At 40.5% G+C, this 14278-nt stretch overlaps 1 protein-coding gene across 2 annotated transcripts in view; it reads left to right on the forward strand.

The window, feature by feature from the left end:
• The window catches only part of MAML3 (mastermind like transcriptional coactivator 3), a 307203-nt gene that overhangs the window by 84202 nt on the left and 208723 nt on the right, over nt 1-14278 (forward strand). The window contains exon 1 of one of the 2 annotated variants that reach the window (XM_077300247.1): nt 12160-13696. The exons of the other annotated variant lie outside the window; for it this stretch is intronic. The gene's annotated coding sequence lies outside the window, so the exon portion shown is untranslated. Of the gene's footprint in view, nt 1-12159; nt 13697-14278 lie in introns of those variants that run through there. 2 annotated transcript variants of the gene reach the window in all.

The raw sequence follows: 14278 nt of genomic DNA on the forward strand, positions 1-14278 counted from the left end.
GAGATCCAAGCTAGGTTAAGATTGAAATGCTTAGTACTATTGTGCTGTGCTGTTACTAACTGCAACATATCCTTTCTCCCTCTCTCTCACTTGCATTCAGTGGTCATCTTGTGCCTCCAAAAAGTGAGGTGATACAAGTCCATCCACCCTCTTTGCCAAGCCACTCCCACTAGCTGAGCATGGTGAGTTTCTAGGCAGGGCCTGTCAGGGATGCCAGCCTTCAGGTGGGACCTGGGGATTCCTTGGAATTACAGCTCATCTCCAGATTGCTGAGATCAGTTCCAATGGAGAAACGTGGACACTTTGGCATTGTAACCCACTGAAGTACGGGTTCCACCCCTAGTCTCCAGAAGTTTCCCAACCTGGATCTGACAGCTCTACCTCCATCCCCTGCCAGTGGCTAGGAAGGACCTGGCAAACACAAGCCTGGTAGATGAATAAGTAAGGCCAGAAGAACACACCTGGTAACATCTGCTGCATGATATCAGCCTGCCATAGATTAGTACAACCTTTTCTCTAATTATGCAACAATTGGAAAGTAAGACCACAAGAAATTGAGCTACATGTTAAGTCTATAAATGATGTTATAGGCAATGTGTACATTTCCCACTTAACACAGAATTACTAATAAAAATGTAATTGCTCACCTGCAGTGAGACGTTGTATGGTCCATTCTAGTACCTGACAGAAGAACTACACTGTCTCCTTTCCTTTTGATCTGTGTAGTAATCACTGGATATCTGGCATATTTCTATGGATACATGCCTCATCCATTTTTTCCATGCCAAAGAAATTGTGTGAACCTGATGTTATTGAAGTTTATCACCATGAAAATAGTAACATAGTAATCCTTTCAGATGCCTCCATAATCATCATTGTTTCTTTCAGAAGCTGTATGGACCTCCCCTTTTACATTAGGAACTTTGATCTGTAATTTTTATTCTCTTTGCTTGACTCCACTGAATACACTGGACACAATGCATCTGAAGTGATTGCAGAGGCCTGCCCAGAAATTTTAAGTTGAAGTCCTTGGCAAAAGCTTACATTGATCTCTGTGGAACCAGTGGGTTCTGTTGAATGCCTTAGAATATTGCAAAGTACTCCCATAAATGGATTTTTCCCCCTTTTAGCTTTATTTTAATATCTTTCATGTGGAATTCACTGTGTGCTTAAATCTGTCTATCTCATCTCCTCTATTCTATGGTATTTATAATGTGCCTATCACCATGGTATCTAAGCACTTTTTAATACGTTCCATCTGAGATTCACTGCATGTTTCAAATATATGAGGGTCTGAATGAGAGGTGGGATGGGGAAATGGAATAATATTTTCAAAGGATGCTTAGAGAAGAAAAATCGGTTTTAATCATCTGAGTGGCTGGCATTCCCATTCTCCCATCTTCCTTAAAGCGCTTTTGCCAGTGGATGTTTAGTATTCAGATTGAAGCCGAATTTTGTCGGTTCGTTTTGCCCTCTGAACCAGGATCTATTGATTACCTGGCCTCTTCCTATCATTGCTCCCCTTGCCTCTTTTCTTCACCATAGATCACTCAGAGCCTGTTTCTATTAAGAAAATTGGACCTTGTGTTAACTGCATTTAAGGATGCAAAGTTACAATATGAAGGGGCCCCACGAATTCAGATTAGGATTTAAAAGTGCTCATCTTAATCAGATGTAGGCCTCTCCCCCTCTTTGCACTATGTCAGCCTCTCTGTTGTTGGAACATTTAAAAATCTTGGATTCATCAGAATAGATTTTCTTGATATGGTCAAGACCTCATAGAACATAGCAATAAAGGGATTCAACAGAATATGATGGTGGTTGTCAGTGCTGTTTGTTCCTCTGCCTGCCCCATTCACTTATAAATAAGGGGGACATACAAGTGAATTGTCCTCCTATCTGCCTTGCTTAAGGCACTTTTCTCACAGTTCAACTCACTTGTAGCATCGGTTTAGATATGAAAAATCCTAATATGTAAGTCTGACCATTTGCTTTTAAAAAGCCTACTTATTCGTGCATGAACAGACCATTGTTTATTCAAACTGTGATGGTGAGTCCATAGTCTTTGTTAAATTTCAATGTTACTCTTCTTCTAAGGAAAAGGAGATAGCATACATGGGATATGCAGGAAGTCTTCATCCAAGTCAGGGTCTTAATAGTTCATCCATCTCTGGGCCTTGTTTCTGAGCCAAGGTTTAATTCCTCAGTGTCTTGTTAAACCTTTCCACAGGAGACCTGTACCTGTTTCCCTGATAATAGTGAAACATTTCCACACTCAGCAATCAGTTGGATGTAAATTTCTTGTGCTGATGTTTGATTTAGATGTCTCACACTTGCAGAAAGTCCTGAATTTCTATTCAAGTATCTTAGTGGTCATTTATACATTATAAGCCCCACCCCCTGCAATACCGAAGTGTGACAAGCTTCTTCCGAATACACACCTTACTGGCAATGAAGGATGATTGTGCTTGAAGAGCGTACAAGCCCTTTAACTTGGCCCATATTAATGGTGAGTGCTTGTCAGCCTTTGCTGCCGAAGGGCCAGCTGGTGAGAAAGAGGTTGTTCTCTCTGGCACTCAGAAGAACAAGAAGAAGCACATCTCAAAGGCATTTGAACCCCTAAAGAGCTATTTAAAGTCTCTGATCCTGGATAAAACTATATCAACTATCTGTTTTGGTCCCAGATAGGTAGTAAATATATACAACTGCCTATCATGGTTGTACAAATTTGGATTTTGCTGAAATAATTTAAAGGAAAAAAACTAGGGTTGTATCCTGCAATTTTATTTTACTGTCAGCAGAGATTTTCTCCAGTGTAAGGGATTTCTGAAGACGCAGAGAGCCTGTGCTAGCAACAGAAAGCTCCTTTCTAATTTCTAACAATAGAAGGCAAAATAGCAAAATGTTATGCAGAGCACTCTAAGATGCTCTGAATGCTTTTTGGATACAAAGAGCAATAACTTCCTGATGCTGAAATAAGCTGGGATGAGCATAAAATCATCCACGGTTTTTAAAATATTTAAGAGTGTGAAGTGGATCATTCCTCTTAGATTTTTATTTTTATATAACAATGTAGAATTCCTATAGTATCACATGATCACTATTAATCACGCAGATAGAACTGTCATATTTGTGGGCTCTGCTAGAATGGCTAAGGTGCCCTCTGCTGAAGACATTGTGGCTAATGTCCTCATTACCAACTAATTGGCTAAAGAGACTTCTCTCGCATTGCATTTAGCCTGATTGATAGTTTTCTATCACCTGATGGGTGGAATGGACAGCCAAACCAATTATCGCAGCAAAGTGTGCTACATACCCGAAGACTGCAGGCAGAGACAAAGGGCCTTTATCAGATTACGTCTGGTGAGAGTGCCAGCTGAGATTTTTCTTGAACTGCAAACTGAAAATCATGATTTGGTGTTGCTTGAACCTTCCTAAATCTCATGGGCCCTAAATATCATTGCATTTTAAATGACAATTCATCTTTTAAAAAACAACTTTCTGCCCACCTGATGAAGATTCTCCACTTAAAATTCTCCAGATAGCAACTCAGGGTACTATTAAGATTCCACGTATGATTGTTTTTCTTTCATCTGGCTCTAAGAATATGTTTACATGTGCAGTAGCATAATCAGAGGAATTATTTTGTAGCCAAAATGGTCATTTATATATATGAATGTTTGAAAAATACTGACTCCATTTAGGAAGGAAACGTGACATACCCTGTTAAACAAACATATACACAATAATTTCAAGAACATCTGGAATATTTCTTGTTTTTTCTAAAAAGCAGAGCCAGAGCTTAAAGTAATGCCTGCAGAGCATTACAGTGGCTCTTAGTTCAATATGAGCTATACCAGTGTCTGCAAGCTTCCGGCAGAGGTGCAAACATGCATGCACAGCAGTCCGCGCATGCGCGTTTGCGCCACCGCCATGCCGGCGGCCGCGGCTTCCCCTCCCGGCCCCTCCGGGCCACGAGCGGCTCAGCAAGCTTCTCTTCCCTCCCCTCCTGAAGTGAGAAGATTGCCGGGCCGCGAGCTAATTGGCGAGCTTCTCGCTTCAGGGGGGGGAGCGAAGAAGGAGCCGCGGCCCGGCGCCGAGGCCTTCGCAGCCTGGCGCCGGGCCGCGGCCTGTGGGTTGGGGACCACTGAGCTATACAACCTGAAAGGCACAATTGAATGTAAGCCTAGCTGGCCATCCTGACTGCTTGTGCTTTTCACAATATTGATGAATTATGAAATTAGAATTTAGTTAGCATGCACTGATAACATAGTAAGTGAAATAAATAGGGTTCATTCTGGTTCTGATTGTCTTCCTTTGCCTAGGAAGAAGTGGGGAAATGAGGCAATTTTATAACAACAGGCCTATAGGAGGACAGTGTTCCCAGATTTCCAAAGCAGGAATAGCAAAGTGTGATTGGCTTTGACAGTCACACACCCTTGACTGCTGCAGACCCAGGTGATGCTGCTGGGGACCTCCATTAGATGCTCTCTTGTCCAGAATTCTAGCTGTAAATTGTAAGCACAGTCTCTTGCAGAAAAACTACAAAGAAGATGGTAGGAAAACTGCAGAAGAAGCTTGTCCTAGGCTTTTTGCCATTAGCACAATCCATTCTGCCTGGTTTTTGTCCCCGTAGAATCGGCTAATGGACCACCATGATTTTAGACTGTTGCATGTGTTTCAGGGATTGGCATTGTTGACTATGGAAGCTCTTTACTTACTCAAAACTATGTGAATAGACCACACATTGGATTTCCCCTAAATCAGCCTTTCTCAACTTTTTTACTGTTGAGAAACCCATGAAACATTCTTCAAAGCTTCGAGAAACCCCAGAAGTGGCATGATTGTGCTGAATGTAGTTGGGAAACATAGCTGGGTACATGTCCAATTGGGACCCCTCCCCTTACCACTCAGTCCAGGCCCATCATTGGCCATTTTGAGATGGGGGTGGGTCAACATGACATATATGGTCATGTCACCCAATAAATGTTTTTGAAAATATGTATATATATCAATCATATATATATGATTGAGAAAGCCCTAAACAGGAGTCATGAGTAAGGAAATTTGCACATCTAATAGTAAGACATAATAGTGCTGTCTCTCCAGTACCTTTACTGGTTCACAACAGGGCAAACGGCACTTCCTGGAGCAGTTTTAAGAAAACTGGATATTGGGAGGCCTAAAAAGTGCATCCTCTTGCAGTGTTCTCCTAATTACAATGGGGCTCCTGCATACATGGTAAAAGAATTTTAAAAGAAGCTAGAAGCTTCTGACACACATTTCCCAGTGTGTGATCTGTTTAGGTCCTACCTGTGCACACCAGAGAGAATAGGCAAGCTAAATGCTAGTTAAAAAATGGATGTGTTCAAAATACAAAACAGCCCAAGGTAGTCAAGAGAATCAAGAGTATAACAATCAAGGGTATAACAATTTTGCTGTGTTACATTGGAACATGATTTAGCACAGTAGTAAATCTCATCCCTTAATTGTCTACATTTGTCCCTTTGCACAAGGAAGTTTTGTTTTGTACTTCCAATTTTAGTTCACTCTCAAGTATTACAAGTTTTTTTGCAGGTTGTGAAAGGAGCTGGACTCAGCCTTTGCCTCTCAACTTCAATGAGGATATGTGTGGCGTTAAACTTTACTGTTCCATTACCATTTTAATGAAAACATTTCCCTTGCATTCCCATGCAGGGCCTATGTTTTACAAAGGCCATTTTATTAAAAGATGTTATCTGCAATACCATAATTTTGCTGAGAGGGTAAGTGTGGGTGCAAAGCTAAAATTCATTCCATAAATATTTGCATTATATTTTTTCCAAATAAAAATTACACAAGATTTTCAGATTTAATAGGGGGAAGGGTGAGAGACAGCCAGATACTCCATTTTAATTATTACATATGTGTAGAAAAATCCTCTGCTTTCCTTTTCCTGTAGCTTAACTTCATTCCAGTTACCTCAATACTGCCCGTATTGCTACTTCAAGCTTTGAATTGCCTTTTTCAGCTAAGGCTGTGATTTACACAGCAATGGTGCATAGTCAGAAATGCTTAGAGGCACTGAGCAAGTCTGCAGATGTGGTATTCTCCAGCTGCTTTGCCCACTTCTTGCTTCCAGCCGCTATGGAGCAGATTTAGACCTGTTGACCACAAGGACCAGGGGAAAATGTCGGACAGTGAACTGGTATAGAAAGGGTTGGGAGATACTGTGGCTGCAAAATCATCCATTGTCTCAATGTATTTAAGATATAGGGAGGATCTTTGGGTAAGGGTATTGCAACCCTGAATTGGATCCAGGTAGCCATGAGGGGAACAAATTTGTGGAACAGATTTCCACATTTTCCCCTGCTGTCCCCTACAGCTTTCTATGGTTCCCCAAAGAAGCTGCTCTTGAGAGTTGGGGACCATCATGCAATGCTGGGGACTGCTGGAAGGAAGGAAGGAAGGAGGTGGGGTGGTGAGATTTGTCTTATTTATCTTTCCTAGATTCAGTTTCCTGCCCGGTTGCCAGCTGCTTGTTGGAAAATTCCACAGATTTGGGGGTTGAGTCTTGGGGAGGGACCTCAGGAGGGTAGACTCCACCATAGACTCCACCATCCACACCAGCCATTTCCTCCAGGTGAACTGATTTGTGTCACTTAGATCAATTATCATCTCAGGAGATCTCCAGCTGTTACCTAGAGGTTGGCAACTCAAGTCTCAGGTTGATCCTAATAATCCTAATAATGTACATTATAAAGTAATTTCTATTCATTTAAAGGTGATATTTTGAGATAGGAACTAAAGATGGTAACATTAAACATCTTTTTCATATTATGATTTAAGCCTTTTGAGCTAAAGAAGAGCTTATTTCTGTATTGTCTTAAAACTGATGAGTAGATTGCTGAATGACTTTGAGCTATAAACCTTTTCGGTACATACATAAGACTTTATTGTTTCCAGCCATAGGCCATTACAATGCGATCATAAAATCATAGAGTTGGAAGAGACCTCCTGGGTCATCTAGTCCAACCCGCTGCACTATGCAGGACACTCACAACCCTATCGCTCATCCACTGTAACCTGCCACCCCTTTGCCTTCACAGAATCAGCCTCTCCGTCAAATGGCTATCCAGCCTCTGCTTAAAAACTTCCAAAGATGGAGAACCCACCACCTCCCGAAGAAGCCTGTTCCACTGCATCTAATTTTGTGGCATGTTCAGATATGGCTTGCATTAAACATTGTATACTATTTGAACTTGCTCTGTCACTGGTAATGTCTATATCAAAATGCAGAACTGCCAGTACTGCATCGATAGTCAGATGAAGTTGCTCTGGATGAAGTCAGTAGATTTGAAGTTGGTGCAGGCTTCAGCCACAGATGTTTGTTGAAAAATAGTCCTTGGACAGAAAGACCTACTCTGGAAAATGTAAAATAATTCAAAACTTGTTAATAACTTGACTTCATATCAATATTAAGCAGGCCTGGTTTCATCCCAGGCATTTCAAAGTCACTTGGGTGGCAGGGGAGGTGGGGGGCGGGTTGCTGGCGAGTCAGATGGCCTCAGAGGTCCAGGACTGTACATGCAATATTTCGGTGTTCTCCTAGAACATGCCTTCAAAAAGAAATATGCCAGGAACGAACCATTGAGCTAGGCATCATGATGCATGTAATGCCTAGGCCATGCCAGTGTGTTTTGGGGTATACACCATAGTTTCCATGGGGAAAATATTTCCTCTCAGGTGTTTGACAGTGTCATTTGCAACTGGTGATTAAATTAGGTTTTGGGGGAAGGAACATATTAAGTAAAAACCTGGAAGAGGAGGAAGAGGAAATAGCAAGCATGAAAAAAAGGGGGGAAGGCATATTACAACTCATTTGTATTCGACTGGGACAGACTTTGCAATTTTAGTCACATTTCCTTCTTCTAGCCTGGCTGGCTTGGAATATTGTAGTCACTATAGATTTTGTGAATGAGCAGACAGAAATTAATTCTGGGCCTTGTATCATTCCATTTTATCAAAAAGAACATATATTCTGGGTTAAATCCAATTGGTGACAAAAGCAGTAGTTAAATTGATTAATCTATCTGCAATTTACAGAAAATAATAAATTGCTGGCTTGCTTATTGCATCTCACAAAGCAAATGCACACAATTGCCTGGTTAATGTAAAAAAATGGCATTTCAGTAATAATTATGGATATCTTGCCTCAATCTTGTTTGCAAACATAATTGGAGTGATAGATGGGTGTACTGTTTATAAATGGTTTAGGTTTGCTAACACAGTAATGGGTAGTTTGCTGTTCCTCTCTCCTTCCTCATTTTATGTTTCCTTTTTACACACATTTTAATTTCAGCGATAAAGACATTAATCCAAAAGGATCCATTAAGGTGCTGGATGGATTTCCTGTATTTCTGTCCCATGCTTGCTATTCCAAGTGACAGCCATTTTGAAAGTGGTGCTGTTATGGGAGGCAGTGGAAAGATTCAGGTAGGAGCAATACAGTATGATTGTCTTTTGCTGAAGAACATTATCAACCAGTAAAGTGGCATCTTGCACATGTTAAGTGTAATGGGAGACTAGTTCTGTGGAGTTTTGTAGCCTCTAGCATGTTCCACAAACTACCTTCCTTCCCCTGCTCAAAAATCCTCTTGTGTAGCACTCTGGGCTTCTTCACAACTCAAGGAGATAGGGATGCCAGCCTCCAGGTGGAACCTGGGGATCCCCTGGAATTATATCATATTTCTAGACTACAAAGTTATCCTGGGGGAAAAATAGATCCCTTGAGGGTAGACTATATGGCATAGTATCCCACTAATATCTCTGTCTTCGAAAGGGTTGCATAAATTTTGCAACATCATTTGAGACCGACTTTGCCCTGTCATTCAATAAGAATCTTAGCAGGCGTCACTCTGTATATTTCAGACAACTATCCAAGGATTTAAAGAAAGATTGGGCAGGCATTATCAGTTCATTCTGGCTCATACAGCATGCAGTCAAACAAAATATGGGAGATTGTCTCCACCACTTCTATACAGAAACAGTGTCTCAAGTGTAAAGATTGATGATAATACTTCCTGTACAATACTGCTGATGAGAGGGCATCCATCCTTGCTCTGGGAAAGGCCCATCTATACATGGGATTTTTAATATCCAGTAAGTAAGGTACAATGGCGATATTTGGCCATGATTCTAGGCTAGAATAAAAAGCTGATATGTAAAAAATAGCATGTTTAAAATCCTGGCTATGTACTCTAGTAAAATTTGGGATGGTAAAATTTATCCCAAGAGATAAACTGCATATTATTGCATATGTTTTGAAAAACTGAGGACCCCCTTTCTGGTTCTTGGAGATATGTTTAATTCTTTGCCTACCTTTTTGAAAAATTTGATAGGCACTTGCATATAATAAATGATCTTTGCCTGTACTTATATTTGAACAACTGATGGTAGCAATGAAGCTGGACTTTGCGTGCAATATTTTAGTTTGTAAATGCAGCCTTTTTCAGGTAGTAGAATACATAGATGGCTTTTGCTTGCTCAAATAGAGAGCCTTTGTCAGCATAAGGCCCACTCAGGTACACTGTTGTTGCAGGGTACGATATAGTAATGGATGCAATAGTGTGAGCCTTGTTAATATTTACTAGTGAATAAACAGGGAATACCATATCCATTGCTCTACCTTTCCAAATCCACAAAATGATCTAATTAATAAAAGGATCTCCCTACATATCCAGAAGTACCTTTAAACACCTTCCTGTCCTCTCAATCTATAAGTGCATGGCTCTTTGAGAGCATCTCTTTGTGGTTGTTTAGTTTGGCCATGAATTGCATGGAAGACCCACTCACCCAGAAGCTTGCATAGAGGTTTTGGTTTCATTCATAAAGTCAAAGAGGATGCAGGCCCATAAGGCTTATCAAGATACTTCTTTTTGGTGACAATTATTTTGCTTGGACTGTATTCCTGATACACAAGTACCTGCTGATGCTCAGTGACTATTTTTCCTCATTGCACCAGCCTTCCCTGCCCAGAAAATTGAAACCAGATGGCAAAGCACCAGAATAATTAGGATTATTTGAAGGACCACTACCTCCCATATTGTCCAGCCTGACAGTTGAGATCATTTTCTCAAGCCCTGCTCTCTTGTGTGCCAGCCTGCAGAAGTAAGGTGAATGGTGACCAGGGACCAGCTTTTTGTGTGGTCGCACCATGGCTTTGGAATGCCCTGTAAAGGTTGCCTGGAGCCAGCTTTTAAATAAGGTATCCCACTCCTAAGGCTCCTAGCCTTAGGACTATTTTAACAATATAATTTTAGGTTGTTCTGGTTTATGTGTTGTCAGTCCATAGATTGCTTTTTATTTATTGGAATGTTTTAATGGATTGGGTTGTTTTTTTATTTATTTATTGGTAGTTTTTTATTGTTTTTAAGGTAATTTTTTTCTTAATTGTTGTGAGCTGCTCAGATCAGGTCCCAAAAGGCAATGTACATATTCTGTAAATATATAAATAAAGCAATCAGATTCTAAAACTTTCTCCTACTTCTAAATGTTGAAATAATTTTGTTTGGATTTGGAGTATTTAAAATATTTACAAATGGGAAGTTGTTTGGGTTAGATTGTGATTTAATATATAGTCAGTGACTGAAAATTGTTCTTTTTGCAAGCAACATGTATGCTTATATTGACCATTGATATGAAGCTACAACTCTCTCTCTATGTAGTGGGAGACACTGAATAGCTATGAAACCATATCTTTCCAGAAACTATAGTTCTTGAGAAGGCATTATTTGTTTAGCTATAAATGTTGTTACATTAAAGTTATATTTGTAGGTGATCTGATCTTGCTTCCACTTTTGTCCAGAGGATGCTGCTTCATATTTTAGAACTTAAGTAGTTGTATTTCTTAAGTCTGTAGTTCTTCTGATTTCTTCTGATTTTAAAATTATAAATTGATGCAATGATTCCTGCCAGGCTCTGAACATTGCTGACAAAAGACAGAAATTCCTTCTGAGGGGAAGGAGTTGTACTGATTCCAAACTTTAATTATGATGATCAAAACATCAATATCGATAATGATGGGTAAAATCCTGAACCTCTGTGGAATTCATTAAGAAAGCTGTTGTTAATTGTGACTTTATTGTGTAAAGGAAAATGAAAAATGTATTAACCGTACATTCATAAAATGGGATTTCCAGATTATTACTACTCTCAGTGTAAATGACCCAATACCCCTTTCCCTTCCTGCCATTCCTCATCTTGCATTCTAAGTTAGTGCTGACATCAGACATATCAGAGCTAAAGAAACATTCAGCAATATCCATGAAATGTAGATTTATCCATATTCTCTTGCCATGGGGCAACTGAGGGCCTGAGTCATGCCAAGGCTGGGACTGCCTTGGGCTGGCCCTAATGTTCTCAGGAAACAGGAAGCAAGCAGTGAGGCAGACTGAATTCCTTTTGCAGAAATGGTCTCAGTGCAGCATCTGCTTGGCATGCAGAAGGTCCCATATTCAATTTTCAAGATCTCCATTTAAAAGGATATTAACAGGTGACATAAAAGACTTCTCTGGAGAGCTTCTGTCAGTCAGACAATGCTAACTGTGAAAGACCAGTGGTCTGACTCCCTGTACATCCATATGTTTGATGCATGAAAGTCATGCACAAAATGTCGATCTGAGGCTACTGAATCCAAAGGGTCTGTTACCTGATATTTGCTGCTGCATACCTATCCAATGGCTGTATTGGATAGTCTAATAGTGGTCATACTTAAAGTCTTATAAAACTGGGTTTTTCTTTTGGCTGGAGTTTGAAGTGATACCTGCAGCTCATTTTCAATTTATCTAATAGCTTATTGAGAATCCAAGGCCACTAACTGCCCAGCTATACACTATTTTAAAGGAGTACAAGAAATGCAATATGCCTTTGAATTGTCTTTTTCAGTACCTCAGTGGGGGTTTTGAACACACAACCTGGAAATAGCTATTAAGAAACTGTACGCCTCCCAGTCTAGCCACTGGATAATTAGAGATACAGAGAATGGAACTCTTAGTAGTAGAGATACAGGCTGTGGGTCACTGGTAAAGATAGGTTGCATCTGCTTGTCCCTATCTCTTCTTGCTGGCCTTTGGCATTAGGAACCAATATGGGACAAGAGAAAAGGAGGCAATGGCCTTCATTTCTTAGTGCATACTGGGTGGAAACCAAATAGGTAACTACATCACCAGTAAAAGAAAGACTGATAAATTTTTATTAGTCAATATCACTACTATTATTCAAGACACCATAGTATACAAACTATGGTGAGCAGTCTGTGTGTCAGATTTTTGGAAAAAATGCAGTACAATTTGGGTGTCTTACAAGGCTGTTTCTATAACCTAGCAACAAAATAATGTGTTCTGCTTTGTTGCTTCCATTTTTTCTTCTTCTTTGTCCAAAGATGAATGTAAGGCTTTTATGAGGGGCTTGATTTTCTTCATTATTGAAACTTTTATTAGTGGGGAAATTGTAACTAGTAATAAAATGCTATTTGTTGCATTGCTTAGATTTGTTAAAAATTACTGTAGAAATCAGACTTTCCATTTTTGTATTTATAGTAGAAGAACAAGAGTTGGTTCTTACATGCCGCTTTTCTCTACCCGAAGGAGCCTCAAAGCAGCATACATTCACCTTCCCTTTCCTCTCCCCACAACAGACACCCTGTGAGGTGGGGGAGGCTGAGAGAGCCCTGATATTACTGCTCGGTCAGAACAGCTTTATCAGTGCCGTGGCAAGCCCAGGATCACCCAGGTGGTTGCATGTGGGGGAGCGCAGAATCAAACCCACCTCGCCAGATTAGAAGTCTGCACTCCTAACCACTACACCAAGCTGGCTCTTGATGTAGTAAAGGGCACAATGAGCCATTTAAATCTCACCCTTCAAAGGGACAATCCTGAAGACACTTGCATTCACCAGTTATCTCTCCACTGCATACATCTGATCTATGCAGGTTCTCTGGACCTTACTGCATGCAGCAAGAGATAGTCAGAAAAGGTAGTTGAATCATGGAGCAAGCCAACTCTCTAGAAGTTCTGTCCCTTGGTCCAAATGGGAGTCTCTGTTTCCTTCCCAAACTTCCTTGCTAAATTTCCCCAAAATTGCTCTCAGCCAAGGCTGAAACCTGTCTCCTCATCATGCAGCTCTCAAGTTCTTTCTCTGCTCAGCCGATACTAACCAATCAGATTGCTTGGAGCATCCTGTCAAGACTACCTGTTTCTGTAAAGAATTAACCTTTTAGAGTCCTCCAGTTATTTGCCCAGTAATTCTAAGCTTTTAAAAAGTATCATGTGTCACACCTCCCTGTATCCTGCAACAGACATAGATCAAGTGAAGATATATTCTCTTAACTACACCTCCAGCAAAAGTTCCTTTGTTCTTTCTTTTCCTCATCAGGCTAAATCTAAGAGCTCCGGGGGCGGGGATCAGCTCACAGTTTACAGTTTAACAATAACAAAAAAACAACCCTGCATTCTCCTCCCCCTCAACACTGTACTTTCCATATTTTTCCATTAAGGCATCCATGGGGTTTACCCCGCAAAAAGTCTGTAACTTTAAGAAGAAAGGTTTCTACCTGTGAGTATAGAGAGGAACTTGGCTGAGGTCCAGCAAGACAAGAGGGCAAGAAGATTATGATTGATTGAGAAGGGGGATTAACAGTCTGCAAGTCCTAAATTCAGTAAGGCTTTACTTTATTTTTTACCTGAAAGAGGGTAGGTAGCAATGAGCTGAGCTTGTGGGGATACTGTCTCTTTCCCACAATGGACCAGCCACCCTGTAGCATAGACTTCCCAAGTGACTTCCCAGGGGCTCTCCTTAGCTTCAGCATTGCCATATATGTGTCTTTCAGCCATACTCTGGGACCCATAGCACTTGGTATCCTGCAACATCATGTTACTATCATAGAATAACCTTGTTTGTCCATTCTGTTTTTTCTCTTTCTCATTTTAATTCATACTGGCGATAGAGTTTTGCTCAAGAATCACAATCCTGTAAAGCAGCACCTAGGACCAGATATTTCCTTTCTGCAAAGTTCCAGCAAAATAATAATAACCGTACAGCAGGAAACTCAAGTGCAAAGCATCCATATTGCAGAGCAGGAGAAAACCATGTAATAGAACAAATTCTTCCTTTGTCTTGTGGCCAGCTCTGCTTTTTTTTTGAAAACTATGCATAGGGAGATTGTAACTAGGAGTGTGCCAGTGTTTATTTGCTGGTTGGTTGGATATTTATGTCATGCTGCCAGGCAAATGCACATTCT

The sequence above is a fragment of the Paroedura picta genome, chromosome 10 (assembly GCF_049243985.1).
Source record: "Paroedura picta isolate Pp20150507F chromosome 10, Ppicta_v3.0, whole genome shotgun sequence".
Taxonomy (NCBI): Eukaryota; Metazoa; Chordata; class Lepidosauria; order Squamata; family Gekkonidae; genus Paroedura; species Paroedura picta.